Source organism: Dendropsophus ebraccatus, chromosome 9 (assembly GCF_027789765.1).
Source record: "Dendropsophus ebraccatus isolate aDenEbr1 chromosome 9, aDenEbr1.pat, whole genome shotgun sequence".
Taxonomy (NCBI): Eukaryota; Metazoa; Chordata; class Amphibia; order Anura; family Hylidae; genus Dendropsophus; species Dendropsophus ebraccatus.
In genome coordinates, this window is record NC_091462.1 from 116,280,398 (window position 1) to 116,306,540 (window position 26,143).

The 26,143-nt window shown below is 47.7% G+C and overlaps 2 pseudogenes; both read right to left on the reverse strand.

Moving 5' to 3' along the window:
• Positions 1-2,597: 2,597 nt before the first annotated feature.
• On the reverse strand, positions 2,598-10,773 carry LOC138801637 (microfibril-associated glycoprotein 4-like; annotated as a pseudogene).
• Positions 10,774-11,882: 1,109 nt separating this feature from the next.
• Positions 11,883-23,335, reverse strand: LOC138801877 (microfibril-associated glycoprotein 4-like; annotated as a pseudogene).
• Positions 23,336-26,143: the final 2,808 nt, after the last annotated feature.

The window sequence follows — 26,143 nt, forward strand, 5'->3', positions numbered from 1 at the left end:
TATAGCCCCCCTGTGCTCTCCAATAGTATATAGACCCCTATGCTCTCCCACAATAGTATATAGCCCCCCTGTGCTCTCCCCCAATAGTATATAGCCCCCTGTGCTCCCCCCAATAGTATATAGCCCCCTGTGCTCTCCCCAATAGTATATAGCCCCCCTGTGCTCTCCATAATATATAGCCCCCTGTGCTCTCCCCCATAGTATATAGACCCCTGTGCTCCCCAATAGTATATAGCCCCCTGTGCTCCCCCATAGTATATAGCTCCCTGTGCTCCCCAATAGTATATAGCTCCCCTGTGCTCCCCAACAGTATATAGCCCCCTGTGCTCCCCCATAGTATATAGCTCCCCTGTGCTCCCCCATAGTATATAGCCCCCCTGTGCTCCCCAATAGTATATAGCTCCCCTGTGCTCCCCCATAGTATATAACTCCCTGTGCTCCCCCATAGTATATAGCCCCCTGTGCTCCCCCATAGTATATAGCTCCCCTGTGCTCCCCCATAGTATATAGCTCCCTGTGCTCCCCCATAGTATATAGCCCCCTGTGCTCCCCCATAGTATATAGCCTCCTGTTCTCCCCCATAGTATATAGCTCCCCTGTGCTCCCCAACAGTATATAGCCCCCTGTGCTCCCCCATAGTATATAGCCCCCTGTGCTCCCCAATAGTATATAGCTCCCCTGTGCTCCCCCATAGTATATAACTCCCTGTGCTCCCCCATAGTATATAGCCCCCTGTGCTCCCCCATAGTATATAGCTCCCCTGTGCTCCCCCATAGTATATAGCCCCCCTGTGCTCCCCAATAGTATATAGCTCCCCTGTGATCCTCCATAGTATATAGCCCCCTGTGCTCCCCAGTAGTATATAGCCCCCTGTGCTCCCCCATAGTATATAGCTCCCCTGTGCTCCCCAGTAGTATATAGCTCCCCTGTGCTCCCCAGTAGTATATAGCCCCCTGTGCTCCCCAGTGGTATATAGCCCCCTGTGCTCCCCAGTAGTATATAGCTCCCCTGTGCTCCCCAGTAGTATATAGCTCCCTTGTGCTCCCCATAGTATATAGCCCCCTGTGCTCCCCCATAGTATATAGCTCCCCTGTGCTCCCCCATAGTATATAGCCCCCTGTGCTCCCCCATTGTATATAGCTCCCTGTGCTCCCCAGTAGTATATAGCCCCCTGTGCTCCCCAGTAGTATATAGCCCCCTGTGCTCCCCCATAGTATATAGCCCCCTGTGCCCCCCCCATAGTATATAGCTCCCTGTGCTCCCCCATAGTATATAGCCCCCTGTGCTCCCCCATAGTATATAGCCTCCTGTGCTCCCCCATAGTATATAGCTCCCCTGTGCTCCCCAACAGTATATAGCCCCCTGTGCTCCCCCATAGTATATAGCTCCCCTGTGCTCCCCCATAGTATATAGCCCCCCTGTGCTCCCCAATAGTATATAGCTCCCCTGTGATCCTCCATAGTATATAGCCCCCTGTGCTCCCCAGTAGTATATAGCCCCCTGTGCTCCCCCATAGTATATAGCTCCCCTGTGCTCCCCAGTAGTATATAGCTCCCCTGTGCTCCCCAGTAGTATATAGCCCCCTGTGCTCCCCAGTAGTATATAGCCCCCTGTGCTCCCCAGTAGTATATAGCTCCCCTGTGCTCCCCAGTAGTATATAGCTCCCTTGTACTCCCCATAGTATATAGCCCCCTGTGCTCCCCCATAGTATATAGCTCCCCTGTGCTCCCCCATAGTATATAGCCCCCTGTGCTCCCCCATTGTATATAGCTCCCTGTGCTCCCCAGTAGTATATAGCCCCCTGTGCTCCCCAGTAGTATATAGCCCCCTGTGCCCCCCATAGTATATAGCCCCCTGTGCCCCCCATAGTATATAGCTCCCCCTCCCATATAACATTGAAAAAAACAAACACTTTTACTCACCTAGGTCCACGCATTCCTCTTCTCTTCCCTCTTGTGGCCGCACTTCCCTTACCCTCGCGCCGACGCTCCAGTGACGTCGGGCGCTAGAGGGAGAGTGCGGCCACAAGAGTGACTGACAGGGAGGGAGCCAATGGCTCTCTCTCTGTCAGTGTTGCTGCTGCTGCTGCTGCAGCGCTGAAGCGCCGCAGCAGCAGCGGACGGGGGGGGGGCCTGCAGGGGGCGCCATGGAGGGGTAAGTAGATGACCCATCCATGGCGCTCCCCCCTGACAGGCTGGTGGCCGGAGCCCTGTGCGACCGCATTGGTCGCACATAGCAACGGCCGGCCTGCTCGGGGGGGCCCCTTTAACCAGTGGGCCCGGTGCACGTGCACCATGTGCCCTCTGGTTAAAGCGGCCCTGCTCCCACCCCTGATGGCATACACAGTTGAGCACCTGTAGATGTAGAAGTGGAAGCCATTATGGTGGAAGATACCACCTCTGGTTCCTGGAGAACGTCTGAAGAAGATGGGATGGTGTCTGCCGCTTGATGGACCCCATGGCATGTATGAGGAAGTGATAAGGTGAAACTGGCCACTGCAGGGATGGTTCCTACTCCTGGGAGTTGGCTTCCTAATATTCCTGTCCACTGTCAGTGAGCACAGCTCTGGAGGACGGTAAAAAAATTGAAACCCAAAGTCTCGTTCTCAATATATTTATTTATTATTGAAGCTTATGACACAATAATGATGCCGGTGACCACCACTCTCTGTGGCTCCCTCTGGTGTCAGGATGCATTGACGATCATGTGACTTTGGGCCACCATTACTGTTCTCCTAAAACAGTTGGTGCAATCTTCATCTCAATTCCCTTCAAGGAATAGTAGTATCCTTTCCACCTGAGCCACACAACCCCGATAGCATACTCCGTGGTGTTTCCACTCAGATATTTTCCATTAAGATTGGCCCCATGACATTTGCTGTACCAAAACGCCCCATGATACCGCTGTGCACAGTTACCAGTTGTTAGGTCCCTATCATGGTCATGGGTGGAAAATTCATCCGGTTTTGACCTGACAATGAATTTCCTGTGAAGAAGAAAATCCCATTAGTCACAGTAAAACGGGGTCATTACAGATGCACACATTGTCACCAGAAGCATGACAGGTACTTCCTTTCCTCGGGAGGATGGGAGGGGGTGCAGAAACAACAGGGGTAACAAATGCGCTCTTCGTGTTTCAGCAGAGAACAGAAATCTACGAGATATATGGGCCTAACATTTTCAACATGGAGGTTCCACCTCTAGTCAATCATATGGGGTCATTGGCCGCCAGTCATCACGCATCTCGATGGGATCAGTTCACTGTGGCATACCTTATTGCATGTAGAACCTGAATAGGTATCATGTTGTTGGGACCCAAATGCAAAAGTAACTAATTCATGGAGAGAAAGACAACTGAGAAGAAGTAGGAGAGTAGGGAAATGTGCCTGAGAAGAGGGAGGCCTGGGAGTGGGCGAAGGAGAAGAGAGTCCAGAGGGAGAGGGGATATTAGTTTGTTCTCATCGGTGTCCTTACATGTTAACCATGGTGACCAACAGCGGGAATATCTAATCCCAAAGTGGAGGAAGTCCGATAGGAGTTCCTCCAGCCATTATATACGGTTGCCTTCCTTGAACCACTTGACTATGGAGGGAGAAGAGGTTGATTTCCACGTACGTGGGATTGCCTTGTATGCAGCATTTTTCTGGATTTAAGATCGCATGACCCATCACTGGTAACTTCCATTACATCCTCCCAGTCACCTACCGGCGGGTTTCTTAGGATCTCCCTCCTTAAATCCATCAATGTGCAGTTTGTAGCCGTCCTCATCAGGGTTGATGGCCAGAGGCGAGATGGAGGTGTCATAGGTCATATGACGTGCGTCATTCTCAAAGTCCTCCAGGTTGATGCGCAGGCGATACGTCTTCTTCTGGGCCAGTAGGAAAATGTTCCGCAAACCTGAAGACATGAATGTCCAGACATCAGCCATGTGTGACCCCAAATGTACAGCCGAGAGAAGAAGAAGGAGCAGTTACCCAGCCAGTATTCCCCAGACGCTCGTCCAAACCCCGACTTATAGTCCTCCCACCCCCGATAGAAGTCCACACTGCCATCATACCTCTTCTGGAAGACCTGCAAGTAGAGGAGACCCATCTATAGACAGAGACATTACAGACTGGGCACCAGGTGGCGGTATAGGAGCAGCTCCTCACCGTCCAGGGTCCTCCAGAGCTCCTCATGTCACAATACACAGGTACCGGAGGAGAGGAGTCACCGCCAGGATATATCAGGTATACACCGTCTAAAGTCAGACCCTGGGCAGCCACATCCGAGCAGTCATGGGGCCGGCAGGAATCTGTGCAGATGATGACTGGGAGGAGAGGACATAGGTGACTTTTTCTAGTTACATTGAAATGCAGTGTCCCAGAGGAGTCCACTGTCCATTTTCTAACAGATTGAGGCTGGGTTCACACGCTGTAACTGTGCGGCTGTATTTTTTATGCGGCTGTAAATGTGCGGGTGAAACTACTGCCGTGGGAAAAAATAGACATGCGGCTCAAAACATACGGTCATTTACTTGGAAATCTGGTTCAACTAAAAATAACAAATAAAATCTTAAGAAAGTGATGGAAACACCTCTGGATGCATCTGGGAAAGCAGGGAACACAGTTTACATGAATTGCTATTACCGGGGTTTGCGATCCTCTGCACTATAGCCGATGTGTCTCATGGTTAATATATTGAATTAATAAAACACATTTTCTTTCTAATAAAGTCCCTTTTATTGTTCAATAATTAAATGTAAACGATTCCATCATTTTGCAATTAAATATACTGTTAAAATAAATATATATATAAATAAATGTATATTTATATATATATTTATTTTTTGACAGTATATTGAATTGCACAATGATGGATTCGTTAGAATTAAATTATTAAACAAAGAAACTGTATTTATTTAAACGAAAATGTGTTTTCTTAATTAAATATTAATTAGTACAGGAAGCTCCATAAGCCGTTAATTCATATGCCGGCAATAGAGCTTTCTGTACTAATCATCACTTTACTTTACTCAAAACATCAAATGTTTCTTCTAATTATGTTATGACAATAGCATTATTAGAAGAAACATTTAGAATTATATGTGCGCTCAGCTGATTGGCTGATCGGCTGAGCGCACATATAATAAGCCGGTCTGCAGCACAGTGACTTCATTGTGCTGCGGACCAGCGAAGAGGACACATCGGGGTGAGTATAGAGCTCTCCCCACCCCCTCCCCGGCACTGCACCCCTCCCAGCAAGGAAGGGGGGGTCAGTTAACCCCTTCCTTGCTGGGATGGGTGCAGTCTGACATCAGTCTGGCCCCCAGGGGGTTAAGGGGGATGCAATACATCCTCCCTTAACCCCTTGGGGGCCAGACTGTAAGCAGCGATCTGTAAAGATGCTGCATACTGTAAGGAGCACAACACCGCTCACAATGATGGGTGTTGTGCTCCTGTTTGTGTTTTTTTTGTGTGTTTCTCCCTTTTTGTTTTTCAGATATCGGTATCCTGGGGATTACGTCGGATTCCGTGGACTACGTCGATGACCAGCGGTTGTTCTTTGAATTTTTTAAATAAAATGGTCAATGAGGGGTGTGGGGGTGTTTTTATTTGAATAAAAAAATTTTTAAACTTGTGTCTTGTCTTTATTTCTTTACTTTTTAGACTTAGTAGTGGAAGCCGTCTAATAGACGGAATCCATTACTAAGTTGGGGCCTAGTGTTAGCCGGTATAAAATGGCTAACACTAACCCCCTATTATTACCCCAGTACCCAATGCCACCAGGGGTACTGGGAAGAGCCAGGTGCCAGTGGTCCCGGAGCGTCAAAATTGGCGCTCCTGGACCGGGCGGCAGCAGGCTGGTAAGATTTAGGCTGGGGAGGGCCTAAACCAATGGCTCTTCCCACCCTGGTGTTACCAGGCTGCTGTCGTTTGGTTTTTAACCCGGCTGGTTATAAAAATAGGGGGGACCCTATGCGTTTTTTTTAAATTATTTATTTATTTAAAAAAAAAAACGCATAGGGTCCCCCCTATTTTTATAACCAGCCGGGTTAAAAACCAAACGACAGCAGCCTGGTAACACCAGGGTGGGAAGAGCCATTGGTTTAGGCCCTCCCCAGCCTAAATCTTACCAGCCTGCTGCCGCCCGGTCCAGGAGCGCCAATTTTGACGCTCCGGGACCACTGGCACCTGGCTCTTCCCAGTACCCCTGGTGGCATTGGGTACTAGGGTAATAATAGGGAGTTAGTGTTAGCCATTTTATACCGGCTAACACTAGGCCCCAACTTAGTAATGGATTCCGTCTATTAGACGGCTTCCACTACTAAGTCTAAAAAGTAAAGAAATAAAGACAAGACACAAGTTTAAAAAATTTTTTATTCAAATAAAAACACCCCCACACCCCTCATTGACCATTTTATTTAAAAAATTCAAAGAACAACCGCTGGTCATCGACGTAGTCCATGGAATCCGACGTAATCCCCAGGATACCGATATCTGAAAAACAAAAAGGGAGAAACACACAAAAAAAACACAAACAGGAGCACAACACCCATCATTGTGAGCGGTGTTGTGCTCCTTACAGTATGCAGCATCTTTACAGATCGCTGCTTACAGTCTGGCCCCCAAGGGGTTAAGGGAGGATGTATTGCATCCCCCTTAACCCCTTGGGGGCCAGACTGATGTCAGACTGCACCCATCCCAGCAAGGAAGGGGTTAACTGACCCCCCCTTCCTTGCTGGGAGGGGTGCAGTGCTGGGGAGGGGGTGGGGAGAGCTCTATACTCACCCCGATGTGTCCTCTTCGCTGGTCCGCAGCACAATGAAGTCACTGTACTGCGGACCCGCTAATTATATGTGCGCTCAGCCGATCAGCCAATCAGCTGAGCGCACATATAATTCTAAATGTTTCTTCTAATAATGCTATTGTGATAACATAATTAGAAGAAACATTTGATGTTTTCATTAAAGTAAAGTGATGATTAGTACAGAAAGCTCTATTGCCGGCATATGAATTAACGGCTTATGGAGCTTCCTGTACTAATTAATATTTAATGAATAAAACACATTTTCTTGGAAATAAATTCAGTTTCGTTGGTCAATAATTTAATTCTAACGAATCCATCATTGTGCAATTCAATATACTGTCAAAAAATAAATATATAGATAAATATACATTTATTTATATATCTATTTTTTTTAACAGTATATTTAATTGCAAAATGATGGATTCGTTAGAAATAAATTATTGATCAACGAAAGTGTCTTGATTACAAATAAAATGTCTTTGATTAATTTAATATATTAACTATTAGAGGCATCGGCATTCGGCATCATTGCCGGCTATTTTTGAAGTACTCCGTACGGACCGCCTGTCAATCCTCGGCCGCATGTCCAGCCGCAAACAATGGTCTTGTTCATTTTTTACGGGTCCGTTTACGATAGGGCCGTAGATTCATACATAGTGTGCACTGTGCAGCCGTATATCCTATACTTTCCAGCGTACGCATGAACCACCAAAAATACCGCCGCACAATTACAGCCGCACATACAGCCGCACTCTTACAACGTGTGAACCGAGCCATAGGCTGTATCCTGTATATGTGTATGCACTGCAAGAGATAGCTGTAGTATGCAACTCCCGCCACTTGGTGTCACTGTTCCACAGTACACTGCTCAGGGTCAGAAGAAAGTCAAAGCTCTATAGTGGGTTAACTGTGTGTGTGATTGATTATATGTTGTGGCCTATCACAAGGCTTATCTGTAATTATCCAAGATCCAATCCCTGTGGAGGCTACCTCACACAAGACCCGCCCCTCACACAGCCTATCAGAGGCTCCAGATCAAGTCACATGGTGGGTTTTGCCCAATCCTAGAGCTTCCTGGGGATGTAAGAGGAGAAGTAGTTTCAGTTGGTTGTTGTTGGAGAGGAGTAGTGAGAGAGTAGTGGAGACAGGTGCCTTTTATCTGGTGAGTATAGAAGAGTTCCAGAGCTGGCCATGTCTGGCTGCAATACCTATAGGGGATGGGAACAACCTATCTGCACAGAGGGACTGTCAGAGGAGACAGGAGGAGGATTATCTACAGTCACTTTGTATCCAGACAGCAGGTAGATAAGTGCACTATTGGAGCCCAGACTCTGCTGCAAGTTGCTAGTGTTCCTAGAGGGCGGACAACTAGCTCACCCAGGATTGGGGCCTGTATCCCTAACCGTGTGTCACTCAAAGATAGCCAAGGCGGAGGTGCGCAGCATGGAAGCAGGTCCTGTTCTAGCTGTTGTTAAGAACCCTGGGGTTTGGATAAGCCCCTTCCCTTATAACCGCCCTACACCAAGTTAGGGTCCTATTCACCTATATACATAACAGCGTTCCACTGCTACCTACCTAAGCTGCCTATTCAAGCACTGCAGATCAACCCTGTACAAGGGATCTTGGATAGCAAGTCACCTGTCTACTGCAACGTCCACACTGTTGTGTAAGAGTCACCTGTCTACTGCAACGTCCACACTATTGTGTAAGAGTCACCTGTCTACTGCAACGTCCACACTATTGTGTAAGAGTCACCTGTCTACTGCAACGTCCACACTATTGTGTAAGAGTCACCTGTCTACTGCAACGTCCGCACTGTTGTGTAAGAGTCACCTGTCTACTGCAACGTCCGCACTGTTGTGTAAGAGTCACCTGTCTACTGCAACGTCCGCACTGTTGTGTAAGAGTCACCTGTCTACTGCAACGTCCGCACTGTTTTGTGTAAGAGTCACCTGTCTACTGCAACGTCCGCACTGTTGTGTAAGAGTCACCTGTCTACTGCAACGTCCGCACTGTTGTGTAAGTCACCTGTCTACTGCAACGTCCGCACTGTTGTGTAAGAGTCACCTGTCTACTGCAACGTCCACACTATTGTGTAAGAGTCACCTGTCTACTGCAACGTCCACACTATTGTGTAAGAGTCACCTGTCTACTGCAACGTCCACACTATTGTGTAAGAGTCACCTGTCTACTGCAACGTCCACACTATTGTGTAAGAGTCACCTGTCTACTGCAACGTCCGCACTGTTGTGTAAGAGTCACCTGTCTACTGCAACGTCCGCACTGTTGTGTAAGAGTCACCTGTCTACTGCAACGTCCGCACTGTTGTGTAAGAGTCACCTGTCTACTGCAACGTCCGCACTGTTGTGTAAGAGTCACCTGTCTACTGCAACGTCCGCACTGTTGTGTAAGAGTCACCTGTCTACTGCAACGTCCGCACTGTTGTGTAAGTCACCTGTCTACTGCAACGTCCGCACTGTGGTGTAAGAGTCACCTGTCTACTGCAACGTCCGCACTGTTGTGTAAGAGTCACCTGTCTACTGCAACGTCCGCACTGTTGTGTAAGAGTCACCTGTCTACTGCAACGTCCGCACTGTTGTGTAAGAGTCACCTGTCTACTGCAACGTCCGCACTGTTGTGTAAGAGTCACCTGTCTACTGCAACGTCCGCACTGTTGTGTAAGAGTCACCTGTCTACTGCAACGTCCGCACTGTTGTGTAAGTCACCTGTCTACTGCAACGTCCGCACTGTTGTGTAAGAGTCACCTGTCTACTGCAACGTCCGCACTGTTGTGTAAGAGTCACCTGTCTACTGCAACGTCCGCACTGTTGTGTAAGTCACCTGTCTACTGCTGTTGTGTAAGGGTCCATTTACACAGAATGATTCTCTGACAGATCATCTACCAAAGATTTGAAGCCAAAGCCAGAAACAGACTATTAACAGAGATCAGGTCATAAAGGAAAGCCTGAGATTTCTCCTCTTTTCAAATCCATTCCTGGCTTTGGCTTCAAATCTTTGGCAGATAATCTTTGTGTAAATGGACCCTTAGAACCACATAAGTTGTGCTGCTATATCAAGTCCTTTAGTAAAGCTTTAACTGTTTTAAGAACCGGAGTGTCTTCCATCCTGCACAACGTACAACCCTCACTACTCCACTGTGATCTCTGTGACAAGTGCCCATGTGGCGCCTCCAGCATCTGCCCCCGGGGTTACTGCGCCCGCGTCCTGCAGAAATAACACTGGATCACTGCACTGGTGGAAAATACTTTTCTTACAGCTCTGTCCCAATGTATGTACACTAATTTTATGTTTGTATTGGAGTATTATGACTTATGTACGGTGACCTAACAGGTCATGTTTTGAGGGTCCAGGCTGTAGAGCTCACAGAGCATTGTCTACACTGGATACAGCTGAGGGCAGGACTAGCTATGTACAATGTATCAGTCTGGAGCTCACAGAGCATTGTCCACACTGGATACAGATGAGAGCAGGACTAGCTATGTACAATGTATTAGTCGGGAGCTCACAGAGCATTGTCTACACTGGATACAGCAGAGAGCAGGACTAGCTATGTGATTGGCTCATCTCTATTAATGAGCCGCCCTTACAGCTTCCCTTCTGCTTGGCTTTGGAAGGACGTTGCTGGGAGCCCCAGGCGGGGAGCCGGTCACTTACCATTGTGCATGTTCCCGGGACTGATGCCTGAATCCTGGTGAGTGACCTCCAATAGGAAGCAGAGGGCGACCACAGCCCAGAGACCCTTCATCTCCTGCAGGAAGGAATAGTTGTCAGTATATGTGTCTGGTGTCATCCTTGGGGCGTTATGCTGGGACTTGTAGTGTCCTGCTGGATGCATTGACTTACCTGACTCTTCTTGGCAGACGCTATGCACTGATGATGATACGGCTGATCTCTCGCTCCTTACATTCTGACAACCACCAGGTGGTATTATTTGCTCAAGGATGTGTCAGGATACATTGCCGTATAGCCTCCCATTTACATATGTGTTCCGTGTTGGTGATTCCCCTGCTACATCCGTGTCCTCATCACACTTGTGTCATGTTGCTTTTTATTTGTTCAGAAATCACTTGACGTTAAATACAAGTATTAGAACAGTTTATCTCCTGGAATACAATCTCATTTAAAGGGGGTTGTTAACCAAAAAAATATAAATAAATAATCTTTTAAATGAACCGGTGCCAGAGATTTGTAATTTACTTCTATTAAAAAAATCTCCAGTCTTCCAGTACTTCTCAACTGCTGTATGTCCTGCAGGAAGTGGTGTATTCTCTCTAGTCTGACACAGTGCTCTCTGCTGCCACCTCTGTCCATGTCAGGAACTGTCCAGAGTAGCAGCAAATCCCCATAGAAAACCTCTCCGGCTCTGGACAGTTCCTGACATGGACAGAGGGCAGCAGAGAGCACTGTGTCAGACTGGAGAGAATACACCACTTCCTGCAGGACATACAGCAGCTGAGAAGTACTGGAAGGCTGGAGATTTTTAAATAGAAGTAAATTACAAATCTGTATAACTTTCTGACACCAGTTGATTTGAAAGAAAAAAAATTGTGAACAATCTCTTTAATTGTGCCGAGTTCTTGATGGAACATTGAACTATATCAGTGATTGATGGATAAACTCATAAGGATTGGATATTCGCTACACTTTGGTGACAATCATTACACCAGGACAATCAGTAATGGACCCAACGCTGGGCGGGCAGTTGAAGAACAAAACTGGTTTTATAGATTCAGATCAGGGAATTGATGAGGCAACAGGAAAGCGTGGGAACCATCGCGACACGGCTGAGATTGTGAGCCAAGGGGGTAAGGATGTGCGTCTCAGAATGAGTACACTGAAGTGTAGTCACTGTGTTGTATCTCACAGGTTTAGCTACACTTATACACTGTAACAAACCCCCAGCAGTGTGAGCAGGACCAGTCAGATCAGGAGTTCAGCCTCTGGACGGACGGCGGGAATATAAAACACAGTCTAGTAATTAATATTTTTATTTTGCACATTGTAATGATTGGTGACATTACCCTCTGCAGCTCCCACCGGTGTCGGGATGCTGGGGCTCCCCCAGGTGTCGGGGTGCTGCAGCTCCCCCAGGTGTCGGGGTGCTGCAGCTCCCCCAGGTGTCGGGGTGCATTGTTCTCACTTGTGGGGGCAGGGGGATCATGTGACTTTGTGGCGCCATTACTGTTCTGCACACACCGCTGGCGCAATCTTCATCTCACTTCTCTTTTAAGAATAATAGGCTCCTTTCCATGAGGCCCAGACAACCCCGGTAGCATACTCTGTGGTGACGCCGCGCTGATATTTGCCATTAACCCCTTCAAGACTAAGCCTATTTGGGCCTTAATGACCAGGCTCATTTTTCAAAATCTGACCTGTCTCAGTTTATGCACTCATAGCTCAGTGATGCTTTAACGTATGCTAGCGATTCTGAGATTGTTTTTTCGTCACATATGCCACTTTATATTAGTGGCAAAATTTGGTCACTACTTTGTGTGTTTTTTGTGAAAAACATCAAAATATCATGAAAAATTTAAAAAATTTGTATTTTATGAAGTTTGAAATTCTCTGCTTCTAAAAAAAGAAAGTCGTATCACATAAATTAGTTACTAAGTCACATTACCAATATGTCCTCTTTATTCTGGCTTCATTTCATAAACATATTTTAATTTTTTAGGGTGTTACGGGGCTTAGAAATTTATCAGCAAATTACCACATTTTCGTGAAAGTTTCCAAAACTGATTTTTTTAGGGACCAGTTCTTTTCTTAAGTTGATTTAGGAGGCTTGTATACTGGAAACCCCCATAAGTGACCCCATTTTGGAAACTTCACACCTTAAAGAATTAATCTAGGGGTATAATGAGCATTTTAACCCTACAGGGGCTGGAGCAAAGTATTCACCATTAGGCCGTAAAAAAATGGAAAATTTAAAATTTTCCAATAATATATACGTTTAGATTAAAGTTTCTCATTTTAAAAAGAAAACATGAGAGAAAAAGCATGCCAAAATCTGTAACGCAGGTTCTCTTGAGTACTACGGTACCCCATATGTGGGCGTAAACCACTGTATGGGCACACAGCGAGGATCAGAAGGAAGGGAGCGCCATCTAGCTTTTTCAATGCAGATTTTGCTGCAGAAGTTTCTGAGCGCCAGGTGCGTTTGCAGTGCCCCTGTAGTGCCAGCGGAGTAAAATCTCCCCATAAGTCACCACATTTTGGAAAGTGCACCCCTCAGAGAATTCATTTTGGGGTGTGGTGACACGAATTTTTCCAATAATATATTCCTTTAGTTTGAAATTTCTCAATTTATTGAGGAGCAGGAGAGAAAGTTCACCCCAAAATCTGTAACGCAGGTTCTCCTGAGTACATTGGTACCCCATATGTGGGCATAAACCCCTGTATGGGCACACAGCCGGGCTCAGAAGGGAAGGAGCGCCAATTAGCATTTTCAGTGCAGATTTTTCTGAAGAGGTTTCTGAGCACCAGGTGCGTTTGCAGAGCCCCTGTAGTGCCAGCGGAGTGAACCCCCCCCCCCATAAGACACCCCATTTTGGAAAGTGCACCCCTCAAAGAATTCATCTTGGGGTAGGATGAGCATTTTGACCCCACAGGTATTGGAGGAAAGTATTCAAAATTGGCCAGTAAAAATGAAAAACTCAAATTTTTTCAATAATATGTTCATTTAGTTTGAAATTTCAAAATTTCACAAGAACCAGGAGAAAAAATGTACCCTGAAATCTGTAACGCAGGTTCTCCTGAGTAGAACAGTACCCCATATGTGGGCATAAACCACTGTATGGGCACACAGCCGGGCTCAGAAGGAAGGGAGCGCCAATTTGCTGGAGCAAAACCGCAGCTAGTAACAGTTATTAGAATAGCGCAGTTACTAAAATACAATAAAGAAAATTAGATTACAGGTAACGTGGGGTGATTACGGACAGTCTGGGGTGGTTCCGGGTAATCTGGAGGTGGTTACGGGCAACCTGGGGTGGTTACGGGTAATCTGGGGTGGATACAGACAACCTGGGGTGGTCACAGTAAACCTGGGGTGGATACGGACAACCTGGGGTGGTTACGGGTAATCTGGGGTGGATACAGACAACCTGGGTTGGTTACGGGTAATCTGGGGTGGATACGGACAACCTGGGGTGGTTACGGGTAATCTGGGGTGGATACGGACAACCTGGGGTGGTTACGGTGATCATGGGGTGGTCACAGGCAACCTGGGGTGGTTACGGGCAACCTGCTGTGGTTACAGACAACCTGGGGTGGATATGGTCAACATGGGGTGGTCACAGGCAACCTGGGGTGGTTACGGGCAACGTGGGGTGGATACAGACAACCTGCTGTGGTTACAGACAACCTGGGGTGGATATGGTCAACATGGGGTGGTCACAGGCAACCTGGGGTGGTTACGGGCAACGTGGGGTGGATACGGAAAACCTGCTGTGGTTACAGACAACCTAGGGTGGTTACGGGCAACGTGGGGTGGTTACGGGCAACGTGGGGTGGATACGGGCAACCTGGGGTGGTTACAGGCAACCTGGGGTGGTTACAGGCAACCTGACAAGGATACGGACAACCGGCTGTGGTTACAGGCAACCTGCTGTGGTTACGGTAAACATGAGGTGGTTACGGACAATCTGGGGTGGTTACGGATAAACTGAAGTGCTCATAGGTAATCTGAGGTGGGTACCTGTAATCTGGCGTGGTTACGGGCAATCTGGAGGGGGTCATTGGCAATTTGGGGTGGTCAGAGGCAAGGTGCGGTGGTCAGAGGCGACCTGCGGTGGTTGTGTGCAATCTGGGGGGGTTACATGTAATCTGGCATGATTACGGCAACCTGCAGTGGTTAGGGCAACCTGGGGGGGGGGGGGGGGGGTTACAGACAATCTAGATTTGTTACGGATAAACTGAAGTGCTTATAGGTAATCTGGGGTGGGTACATGTAATTTGGGGTGATTACGGACAATCTAGAGGGGGTCACGGGCAATGTGCGGTGGTTACGTGTAATCTGGGGGGTTATGTGCAATCTGACGTGATTACGGACAACCTGGGGGGGTTATGGGCAACCTGCGGTGGTTACGGGTAATCTGGGGGGGTTAGGGGTAATTTAGGAGTAAACTGAAATTATTACTATAATAAAAAGTGTGTGTTTTATTTGTTTGTGTGTTTGTCACTTTTTGTACTTTACACATTCATTTTCACTGTATTACTATGATTACTGTGATATTTTCTATCACAGTAATCATAGTTCAGTGACAGAGACCAAATTGGTCTCTGTCACTTTAAATTTTCAGAATTGGCTGGTTATGTAGCGCATGCGCACTTCATAACCAGCCAGGACGTCGAGGAGGAAGGAGCTCCAGGATCAGGTAACGTATAAGGGGTAGGGGGGTGACTGGGGGACGGGGGGTGACTGGGGGGGTGGGGGACGACTTGGGGGGACGGACCCTGACACTTTTTATCCCCTGTCACCAATCATTGATGGTGACAGGGGATGAAAAGTGCATCCCTGCACTGTGAACAGGCGATCGGCGGTATATAGTACATACCGCCGATCGCCTGTTCCGGGACCCCACAGGGGGGTCCCCGATCACTGCCCCATGCTCTCCGCTACCTCCGGTGGCGGAGAGCATGGGGTTTTGATTCATTTTTACATTTCCATCGCTGTGAACAGATACTCTGTTCACAGCGATGGCGGCGGCCATCTTGGATCTGATGGCCGCCGGGGGAGGGGGGTTAGTGACTGGCTACTAGGGGGGGGGGGGGCTGATCTGGGGTCTGATTCACTTATTTCATCTCCCCCCACCGTGGATTCACGGTGGGGGGAGATGAAAAGCACTGCAGCGCCGGCCCATTAGTGACCGCCGTATCGGCGGTCACTAAGGGGTTAACTGCCGGGATCCGGGCACGGCGCGGATCTCGGCAGTTGCGGCGGGTGCCCGGCTATCACTGACAGCCGGGCCCCGCCGGGGATGACAGGAGTGTAGCTCCTGCGCCCCTGTCATCCCGTGGACGTACCGGCACGTTTATCTGCAGGAACTGTATGCAGACTTGGACGTGGCGGTACGTCCATATGCGGCAAGGGGTTAAGATTGGCCCCATGACAGTGATTGTACCAAAATGCCCCATGATACATCTCTGCACAGTTCCCAACATACAGGTCTCTGTCATGGTCAAAGGTCGAAAAGTTCATCTGGTTGTGATTCCGTAAAGAATCTCCTGTCAAAAGGAAAAATAAACCTAATAATTATAGTAAAAAAGTCCCGAATTCCGCTCCTGTATTCGATCTGCTAATGTTGATGAGCCAAAAATATATTTAAGCTATGTATGGCACTAATACTGGGATTTGGGCACTACATGTTACTGTTATAAAGTATTGGATGCTTATACTCCCTCCGTCACCTACCGTCAGGTTTCTTAGGATCTCCCTCCTTAAATCCATCAATGTGCAGTTTGTAGCCGTCCTCATCAGGGTTGATGGCCAGTGGTGAGATGGAGAAGGTGTTATAGGTCACGTGACGTGCGTCATTCTCAAAGTCCTCCAGGTCGATGCGCAGGCGATACGTCTTCATCTGGGCCAGGAGGAAAATGTTCCGCAAACCTGAAGACATGAATGTCCAGACATCAGCCATGTGTGACCCCAAATGTGCAGCCGAGAGAAGAAGGAGCAGTTACCCAGCCAGTATTCTCCAGACGCTTGTCCAAACCCCGACTTATAGTCCTCCCACCCCCGATAGAAGTCCACACTGCCATCATACCTCTTCTGGAAGACCTGCAAGGAGAGGAAACCCGTCTATAGACAGAGACATTACAGACCGGGCACCAGGTGGCAGTATAGGAGCAGCTCCTCACCGTCCAGGGTCCTCCAGAGCTCCTCATGTCACAATACACAGGTACCGGAGGAGAGGAGTCACCGCCAGGATATATCAGGTATACACCGTCTTAGGTCAGACCCTGGGCAGCCACATCCGAGCAGTCATGGGGCCGGCAGGAATCTGTGCAGATGATGACTGGGAGGAGAGGATACAGGAGCCGATAAGATGGAGCAGATTGCTGGTTTTATATTATTCATGCTTAATCACCAAATGGAAAGGTCTAAAACACTTCAGATATTAATTTCTCACCATTTTCTCGTATGTAACTTCCGCTCAAGGGCAGATGGTGGCAGAATAAGTTAAAACTAACAGCAAAACGGTCTGGCTTTCCTATAGCAACCATATCATTATTTATTTAAATATATAAATGGCCCCTGCAAGAAATATGGGGAAAGGATGTTCCAGGTAAAACCCCCTCAAAGGACAAGGGGGCATTGCCTCCGCCTGGAGAGACAAGGGGGCGCTGCCCCCACCCGGAGAGACAAGGGGGCGCTGCCTCCGCCTGGAGAAAAAAAGGTTCAATCTCCGGAGGCGACAAGTCTTCTTTACCATGAGAACTGTGAATCTGTGGAACAGTCTACCACAGGATCTGGTCACAGCAACAACAGTAGAGGGCTTCAAAACCGGCCTAGACAAGTTCTTAGACCAAATAATATAGATGCATATGTATAGAACTTATCATCCCTCCCCTGTATCCATCCCCTCCTTGGTTGAACTTGATGGACATGTGTCTTTTTTCAACCGTATTAACTATGTAACCAACCCCTGCACTCGGTAAGAGATCTCTGGTCGTCCATCGGACATCCTTGCTATAAAATCCTTTGCAGGCAGGCTCCTGTCTCCCTATGTAAGCTCTTGGGGCAGCGTCCTCTCTCCCTATGTAATTCCTTATGGGCAGGCTCCTCTCTCCCTATGTAATACCTGGCGGGCAGGCTCCTCTCTCCCTATGTAAGCCCTGGCAGGCAGGCTCCTCCCTCCCTATGTAATTCCTTATAGGGAAGGTCCTCTCTCCCTATGTAAGGCCTGGTGGGCAGGCTCCTCTCTCCCTATGTAAGCCCTGGCGGGCAGGCTCCTCTCTCCCTATGTAAGCCCTGTCTGCCATTTACTTTATGTAAGAAGGGTGCTCACTTGTGCAGATACTGTGAGATACTTTAGGAGACACTGAAAGCAATATTATATTGAAGGGTGGTGTATTATTCACAGTTTTAGGCATAATATATGCAGTGTCCCAGAACATGCAGACTACTACTCCTATTATGGCCATTTCTATTGCTGTGTCCATGCCTGTTCTGATAAGTGTTTGCACTGCAACTGCTGCTGGTTTTCCCCTAGTATTCTCTGGTAATGTGCATTCTCATGTGTATTCTCATGTATTCCTGTGTATTATTACATTGTACAGTGGTATGCAAGGCTGTTGATCCCGTGACCGTGCCAGTGCCCTGTAACCATGGTTCCTCCAATGGCCGATTAGCTCTGGCCAGGAGCAACCATGTGACCTCCCACTTCCCCCTGCTTCCAAGCAAGGAGGATGTGTGTCGTCCCTCTCCTGCCTCAGAGGAGTTGGGCTTCTTCTCTGCAGCTCCCACTTCACCACTAGAAGTGTGGATCAGGTGCTCTGCTGTGTTCAAGTCTTCGGCTGTACCTGCCTGCTCAAGTGTCCGGAGTCTTCTCTCTCATCTGGGTGTCATTCTGTTATCTCTCCTCATCGCTGCAAGGATTCACAGCAAGTATTCTTCTCCAGTAAACTACCCAGCAACGCTATTTCTCTCATACTCCTACTCCCATCATCCGGCACGTATTCTCACAGCCTATGCAGCACCACTCCTGCCTTATTTGTCAAAGCCTGCTATATACCCGGTTGCATCCGGACAGAACTGTTGCTACTAGTTACCTCATCTATAATAAAACCGCTGTTACTGAACCCTGGCATTGGTGTCCACTAACTGGTGCCCTGACTAAGTGCAGCGAAGAATCGCATGCCCATCATCACCCGCAGATTCCACAGACCGGCCCTACAGCTGTGCCGCCCTCAGGCCTATACCGTGACAAGTATAACCCCTGCAGCTGCCCCGGTCATTGCCCGCTCATAACACCGGCACTGCGGAAGTGGCCCCCAGGGGCCAGGGCATCGCATATAGACGGTAGCCGCCGCCCCCTTCTGAGACGCCATCCGGGACTCAGTAAGACCAATTGTAGTTGTGGAAGTAAAGGTAAAATGGTGGCTCCGGAGCGGCGCTCTTAGCCCATCCGGACACATGGGAAGCTCTGCCTCCCGGAGCCACCATGTCACCTCCACAACTAACATTTACTATACTCTCGTCATTTTTTTTTTTTTTTTTTTTTTCTTGCATTCTGTATATTAACCCCTTATGATCTGCAAAGAGTAAATAATAATAAATCTGAAAGCTGAGCTTTGATTGGTCGCTGCAGAAGCCGGGCAGTTATACAGTCAGTGCTTATTAGTTGCCCCTAGTAACTTACCGTTGCGTACATTGCCAGGACTGATGCTGGGAGCCTGGTGAGCGTCCTCCAGAAGAAAGCAGAGGGCGGCCACAGTCAGGAGACGCCACATCTCCTGCAGGAAGGAATAAGTGTCACCGCAGCAAGAGATGTCCGCCTGAGGCAGTATGGCGCCCATAAAACCATTATATAATAGTCACCATATACCCCCCCCCCCCCCACAGCTCCTCTCCTCCTCAGTCGCGGTAATGACACCGGACTCGCTCTGCTTATACTGTTATCCATCAGCTACTGATGTGCCAGGAGGCTGGGCCCAGCAATGGTTGCCTCAGTTACCTCTATGTTTTCTATTTAAAGGATTTATGGTGACATCCGCGTCCTGAGCGTACTTATGAAATTCTGGCTTTTCTGTCCCTCATAAATGAGGAAACATTTAGATGTCATTACTGACATTACTTAAAAGGATTATCCAGCGCTACAAAAAAATGGCCGCTTTTCTCCAGTTTGGATGCAGGTCTTGTAACCCAGTTCCATTGAAGTGAATGGAGCTTAACTGCTAATCGCATCTGACCTTAAGACAAGAGCGGTGCTGTTTTTTGGATGAATAACCCATTTAAGAGTTTAAAGGGAATGTGTCATCAGAAAATGAGTTGTTATATAAATAATGGTTTTTATGTTAGATTTTTTAAAAAGAATTTTTGGTGACATTTTTTTTCCAATTATAATCCTAATATCTTGCAGTTCTTATTCTCACCACTGGGGCTTAATATAAGATGAGATTTCCTGTTGTGTCTGTGAAGATAAGGAGGAGGACAGCTTTGGTGTTTGTATTGTATGAGGTGAATATTGAAATGTTTCCCCACCCATTGTAAGGATGGAAGGGGCACACCTACAATTCCCTGTCTATCACCAGGTGACGCTTGTTAGTTGTGTTTTTTTTTATATTTATTTTTTTAATCAAAAACAAAGTGAGGGCCGATCTGTGGCGTGTCCCCACCGGAGGACGGTCAGTACTGGATGGAGCACTGGGAGCTTCACTGATCTTAAATGCGGTGAGTGTCCTTCTAAGAAACGGGTTTTACAGGTTCGTGTCAGGGAACTGATGAGGCAAGTGTGGAAATGGTTGTGATCCTCTGATACAGTGACTGGGGGAACGTCTGGTTATCTGTATTGGGTATTGAAGCTTTGTACATTGGAATGATGCCGGTGATGGTGGCCACTATCTGGGGCTCCCCCTGGTGTCAGGGTCAGGGAGGAGGTCCGGTCACCTGACAACCTCAGATAGTGATGGAAACACCAGGGAAATGGAGCTGGCCCAGCAGCGGAGCATGAATGCATGAACGCCAAAAATATTTTTCTTTCAAATCAACCGGTGTCAGAAAGTTATACTGTGGTGCACTCCTGTGAGGCTCGACCGGTCACTTGCAAGATGGTACTGTGTGACGCCACTTCTGTGGTGGTTGGTCAGAATATAGCTGGGCCAGATGGTAGATTGTCGTGATGCCAGTGCCAGTTGGGCACACCTGCTTTTAGTTTAGATAGGCTGGCTAAACCCTTTCCCCTGTGGTCGGTGACCTGCCGGGCTGTGAGGGGGTCCCTTGGGTGCTTATCACGGGGGGTCCGGAGTGGAGTTGTCACCCACCCGGACTATTGGTACCGCCACCCACAGAGAGGGGAGATGACCCAAGGATGTGATGTCTACTGTGTTGGTGATTGAGTAATAATCACTGTTAGCATAAATAGATCTTGGTTACTGAGCGAAGACTGTACAATAGCTGATAGGAGACTGTAGACTTGATAAGACAGAAACTGCTCTGAGGACCTTTAGTGTAAAGGAGCTGGGAGTCGTTGAGAGAAGTTTGTGCTGAGAGTCCTGAACAGTGGAGAGAGGTTTAGACTGCAGGTTCAGAGTAGAGGAGGGAAATGTGTTGTGAGGGTCCCAACCTAAGTAGTAATGTGCTTTGCCGGAACTTTAGAAGAAGTAAAAGTAGTAGAATACTGAAGACTTGAAAATAGACGTTTACTTGTGCCCATGTTTCGACCTTTGTCGCTATACCACCTTTTGCCCACAAGTGTCGGGTTACCCGTCCTAGAGGGTGACACAAGCCCCAGACCTTGTTACCTGGGTTGAGCAGAGTGGCCAAGATTTCCTGGTTACACCCGCGATGTGAGAGAGAGTACGTAGGCTTCTATCAACTTTGCTCTATCCAGATCAGTTCCTTACGTTATGAGGATACTGTCCTGCACCTTTAGACTTGTTCTAGGCGTGGGTTGGGGTTTCTCTAAATTGTCCTCTCCCTTGAATAGCTTAACACTGCATAGTGTGGAAATGCTGCTTTCAAGAAGGTGTCTAAGTCTCTCATGTGCGTCTGCTCTACTCAACAACTAGACTAAGACTACTGACTAGTTCTGGAAAGCCAGGGCCCAGTTGGACCACGGCAGGGACCAACTTGTTCTGCGTCCTCTCTGTTCAATGACCAAACTAAGCCTACTCACTAAAGTGGTTGTATGCTTCCTCTTCCCATGTGACAACCTCCTACAGGTGGTGTAATATCCCCTGTGAGTGGTGGAGAAGAAAATCATAGAAGAAATGAGCTTAGAGATAGGTAGAGAAGAAAAGGTCCTCATTGGTGTACAATTCACAATAAACAATAACTCTTTGGTTACCTGCAGCTGTGATTACATTTAAAGCACCTTCACCAATGATAAATTCACTTTTTTTTTTTTTTTTTTTTTTTTTTTTTTTTTTAATGCACGCCTAGTGAACAGCGTGAGAAGTCACCTAAGAGTGGGAATGTGGTGGTGCCGTCATGTTTTGAGGAGACATCATTATCGTGAGTAACTACTGTTTCCCCCTTCAACATGACGGCACCATAGAGAGAATACCAGAGAAAGAAACACATTAGGGGGGGGCAATGGCCTGCAAGACTTTTTTACCGAAGGCAAAACCCGAAGACTCAGCAAGATCTAATCTGTAGTGACGGAAGAAAATGTGGGGTGAAGACCAAACCGCCACCCTATAAATTTGTATGTAAAACAATAGAAAAGTAACGCTCAGTGACCCAATATCATAGACTCATTAATGTAAGGAGGATGTAAAATCCTTTAGACTATAATGAAACCGATTTCCCCCCTCCTGGACGCCTGTACATAAAATTAGCCAAGTCGTGGATCTGATTAAGTTTTATCCACAAGGATGTTTATTCCAAGGCAACGCGTTTCGGCAGGTTCAGCCCTGCCTTTCTCAAGTGCGGTGTACGTGGACGATAATAAATCATCCTCAACACCAATAAGCCGAGACAACTCAAAACTATAACTGTATCCAAGATAGGCAGTCAATTATGGTTCCTCATCGGTAGTAGATGTCCCCGTCCAAGAGGAGTACGCCAGACCATATTCAGGTATGCATCACATTGCCATGTACAACATGTACAATAAAAAGGAAAAAAGGGTCTCTGTGTCACACAGCTTTCAGGCGTCATCTATATCCATGGCTGCCGGTTACCTCGCCAGAAGGTAGCGCCACTACCACAACGAAAGTCCTGATGAATAGGCACATGCAGATAGGCGTCGATGGATGCCATGAAACAATTGTGATATAGAATATTCCCTGTGCTCTCTACAGTCTCCATCTTGAATCTCTGTTATTTTGGGAAGTGATTTAACGGTGTTAAGTTTATTATGACTCTGTAGGACTTGTCTGGTTTTTTTAACTAAAAGCAGAGTTGACTAGAACCCTTGTGTCTCTTCTATCTTTGGAACAGGGATCAGTACTTCCTTTTTTATGAATGCTAAAACCTCTGCTTCCAGCAATTGCTGACCTCTTTTCCCTGAGTGACTTTTTGTAATCATGAAACTAGTGGGTGGCATAGACAGAAAATCTAGTCTTACGCCATCGCGGATGGACTGGAGAACCCAGGAACTGCCGCAGACTTTTTCCCATTCCTGGGTAAAATGGCGCAGTCTGCCGCCCACTCGTAGCATGGCATCACTGCGAGGAAGGCTTTTTGGAAGAGTCAGACTTCTGGGAGAACATGTAACCTCTGGCTTTTCCTTTTCCTTTACCCGAGGTTTCCGACCCCTTTCACTGGAATCCACCCTTACCCTTGCTCTGAAAGGACTGGTGTTGGCTCCTTTGAGAGGTAGAGGGAAACCCGTTTTTCCTGTCTGCAGCTTTGTCAATGTCATCTAAAACTGAACCAGGTAGTTACCTTCACATGGTATAGCGCACAATTTTGCCTTAGAGGCTGCGTCCCCTGACCAGTTTTTAAGCCAATAAGCGTGCCTGGCAGAATTTGATAGAGCCGCAGAGCGGGCTGAAAAGCGTAAGGCATCAGCCGATGCATCAGCTAAGTATGCTGCAGATTTTTTTTAAATAAGGGCAAGGATGCTAAATGTTTCTCCTCCGATTTCAATTCCTGCTCTAGTTGGGTAAGCCACACCATCATGGATCTCGCTACACATGTGCTGGCAATATTAGGTTTGAAGGAACCTGTGGAAGCTTCCCATGATTTTTTTTTTTAAGAAGCCATCTGCTTTCTTATCCATAGGGTCCTTAAGAGTTCCTAAATCCTCAAAGGGGAGGGAGCCTTTTCTAGACACTTTGGCTATGGATACGTCAATCTTTGGTGGCTTGTCCCAGAAAGGATTTTCTGATTCATCAAAGGGATACACGAGGAACAAAACCCCTTTTCTCCGGCTTACTCCACTCTTTAGAAATAAGTGCTGAAATATTCTTGTACACAGTAAAAACTCTTTTTTCTTTTTACAGTCCAGACCCCAAACATTATATCCTGCACCGATTTAGGTTCTTGTGTCTCCTCTAACTGCAGAGGCTCTCACCTCCTTAACCAACACACTGACATCCTCTAAAACAGTGCTTCTCAATTCCAGTCCTCAGGCCTCACCAACAGGTCATGTTTTGAGGATATCCCATACAAAGATCACCTGTGATAATACCTGATGCACTGAGTATAATTAGATCACCTGTGAAATACTGAGGAAATCCTCAAAACATGACCTGTTGGTGAGGCCCGAGGACTGGAATTGAGAAGCACTGCCCTAAAGTGAACAGGGGTTTATCCCCTGTATCTGAATCAGAGTGATCTGAAGCCTCGGCACCTGAACCATCTTTAGAGACTAGCCCTTCTTCCTCAGAGATAGATATCAGAGGAGCTCTGGATGGGCCGGAAACCTCATCCTGAGGAGGAAGAGGGGGAGGAATAATAGCGGGTGGTGGAAATGGTGAGTGGGACTTCGGGAGGCACCTGCTTCCATCTGGGCTTCTCCCACACCGACCCCAACTAGGGCGGCACCAGCAGGAGAGAAGCCTCGGTCACGATCGTGCACGAAAAGGCATCATTGCCACCCTCGGTGGTGAAGATCCGACCTCTGCGCCAGACTGCGCTTTTGGCATGAAGTCCGTGCCTGGTTTTCTTATGTTCTTTGCTTATGTCTTTTGTCATCTGGTCCATGTTTTCTCTGTTCTCCCTGCACTTTCCTTGCTGTGGTCTGTTCACTAATTGTCTCTGCTGTGTTGTGATTGACAGGTCTCCTCACCTCTGGCTTTCTGTGATTCTCTTGTGTGTTTCTCCTGTTCTACCTATCAGCTTGGAGTCCGGGACTTCTGTTCCCTTATAAGCTTCTCCCTCCCTTCAGTCTGGGCTCTTGATAGCTTTGTCCAGCTAGTCTGTACTGCTAGATCCAGCCTTTGCTATTCTGCCTGTTTTCTTGGTTTCCTTTTCCCTTTGCCTGATTCTCTCCAGTGTTTTGTCTTTTGGTTTTGTGTTCCTTGCGCTGTCCTTAGTTCATTTTGCTGCATTCTCTGGCTTTGGCTCATGATGATGGGGAAGAACCTGAAGCCCTGATATGAATTGTCTGCGTCCTTAAAGAGGACCTTTCACCCCCCCGTGCCGGGGTGACAGGCTCCCGACCCCCTGTTAGATCCCCCTATACTCACGTGGTCCCGCTTCCTGAGCCGGTCGGGTCACGGAGATATCAGCGCCCGAAGCCCGGCGCACGCGCTGAGAGATGAGTCCGATGCCCATAGAGAATGACTGAGCATTGGACTCCCCATTCATTCTCTATGGGCGTCCGACTCGCCTGTCAGCGCGCGCGCCGGGCTTCGGGAGCTGATATCTCCGTGACCCGACCGGCTCAGGAAGCGGCACCACGTGAGTATAGGGGGATCTAACAGGGGGTCGGGATCCTGTCACCCTGGCACGGGGGGGGGGGGTTGGGGGGGGGGGATGACAGGTGTCCTTTAACCAAGTGTCAACCAAAGGCTGCGTCATTGACAGTCACTGATATTACAATTCCCACCACTAGGTGGCACTAACAGTCCACTCACCATGGTTAATAACCTGGTGTGCTTCTTTTATGATCAGTCATAAGAAAACTGCCACATACTGCAACTTCTGAATATAATACTGCCACACACTGCACCTTCTGAATATATTACTGCCACACACTGCACCTTCTGAATATAACACTGCACCTTCTGAATATATTACTGCCACACACTGCACCTTCTGAATATATTACTGCCACACACTGCACCTTCTGAATATAATACTGCACCTTCTGAACTGCCACACACTGCACCCCGGAATATAATACTGCCACAAGCTGCACCCTCTAAATATAATACTGCCACACGCTGCACCTTCTGAATACAATACTGCCACACACTGCACCTTCTGAATATATTACTGCCACACGCTGCACCTTCTGAATATAATACTGCCACACACTGCATCTTCTGAATATAATACTGCCACACACTGCACCCTCTGAATATAATACTGCCACACGCTGCACCCTCTGAATATAATACTGCCACACGCTGCACCCTCTGAATATAATACTGCCACACGCTGCACCCTCTGAATATAATACTGCCACATCCTTTGTAATTGGGTTTATTAGGCAAATCTGCCATTATCTGCATTCAAAAAGACTTTTCCCAGGTCCCCCCTCCTCTCTCTCTCTCATTCA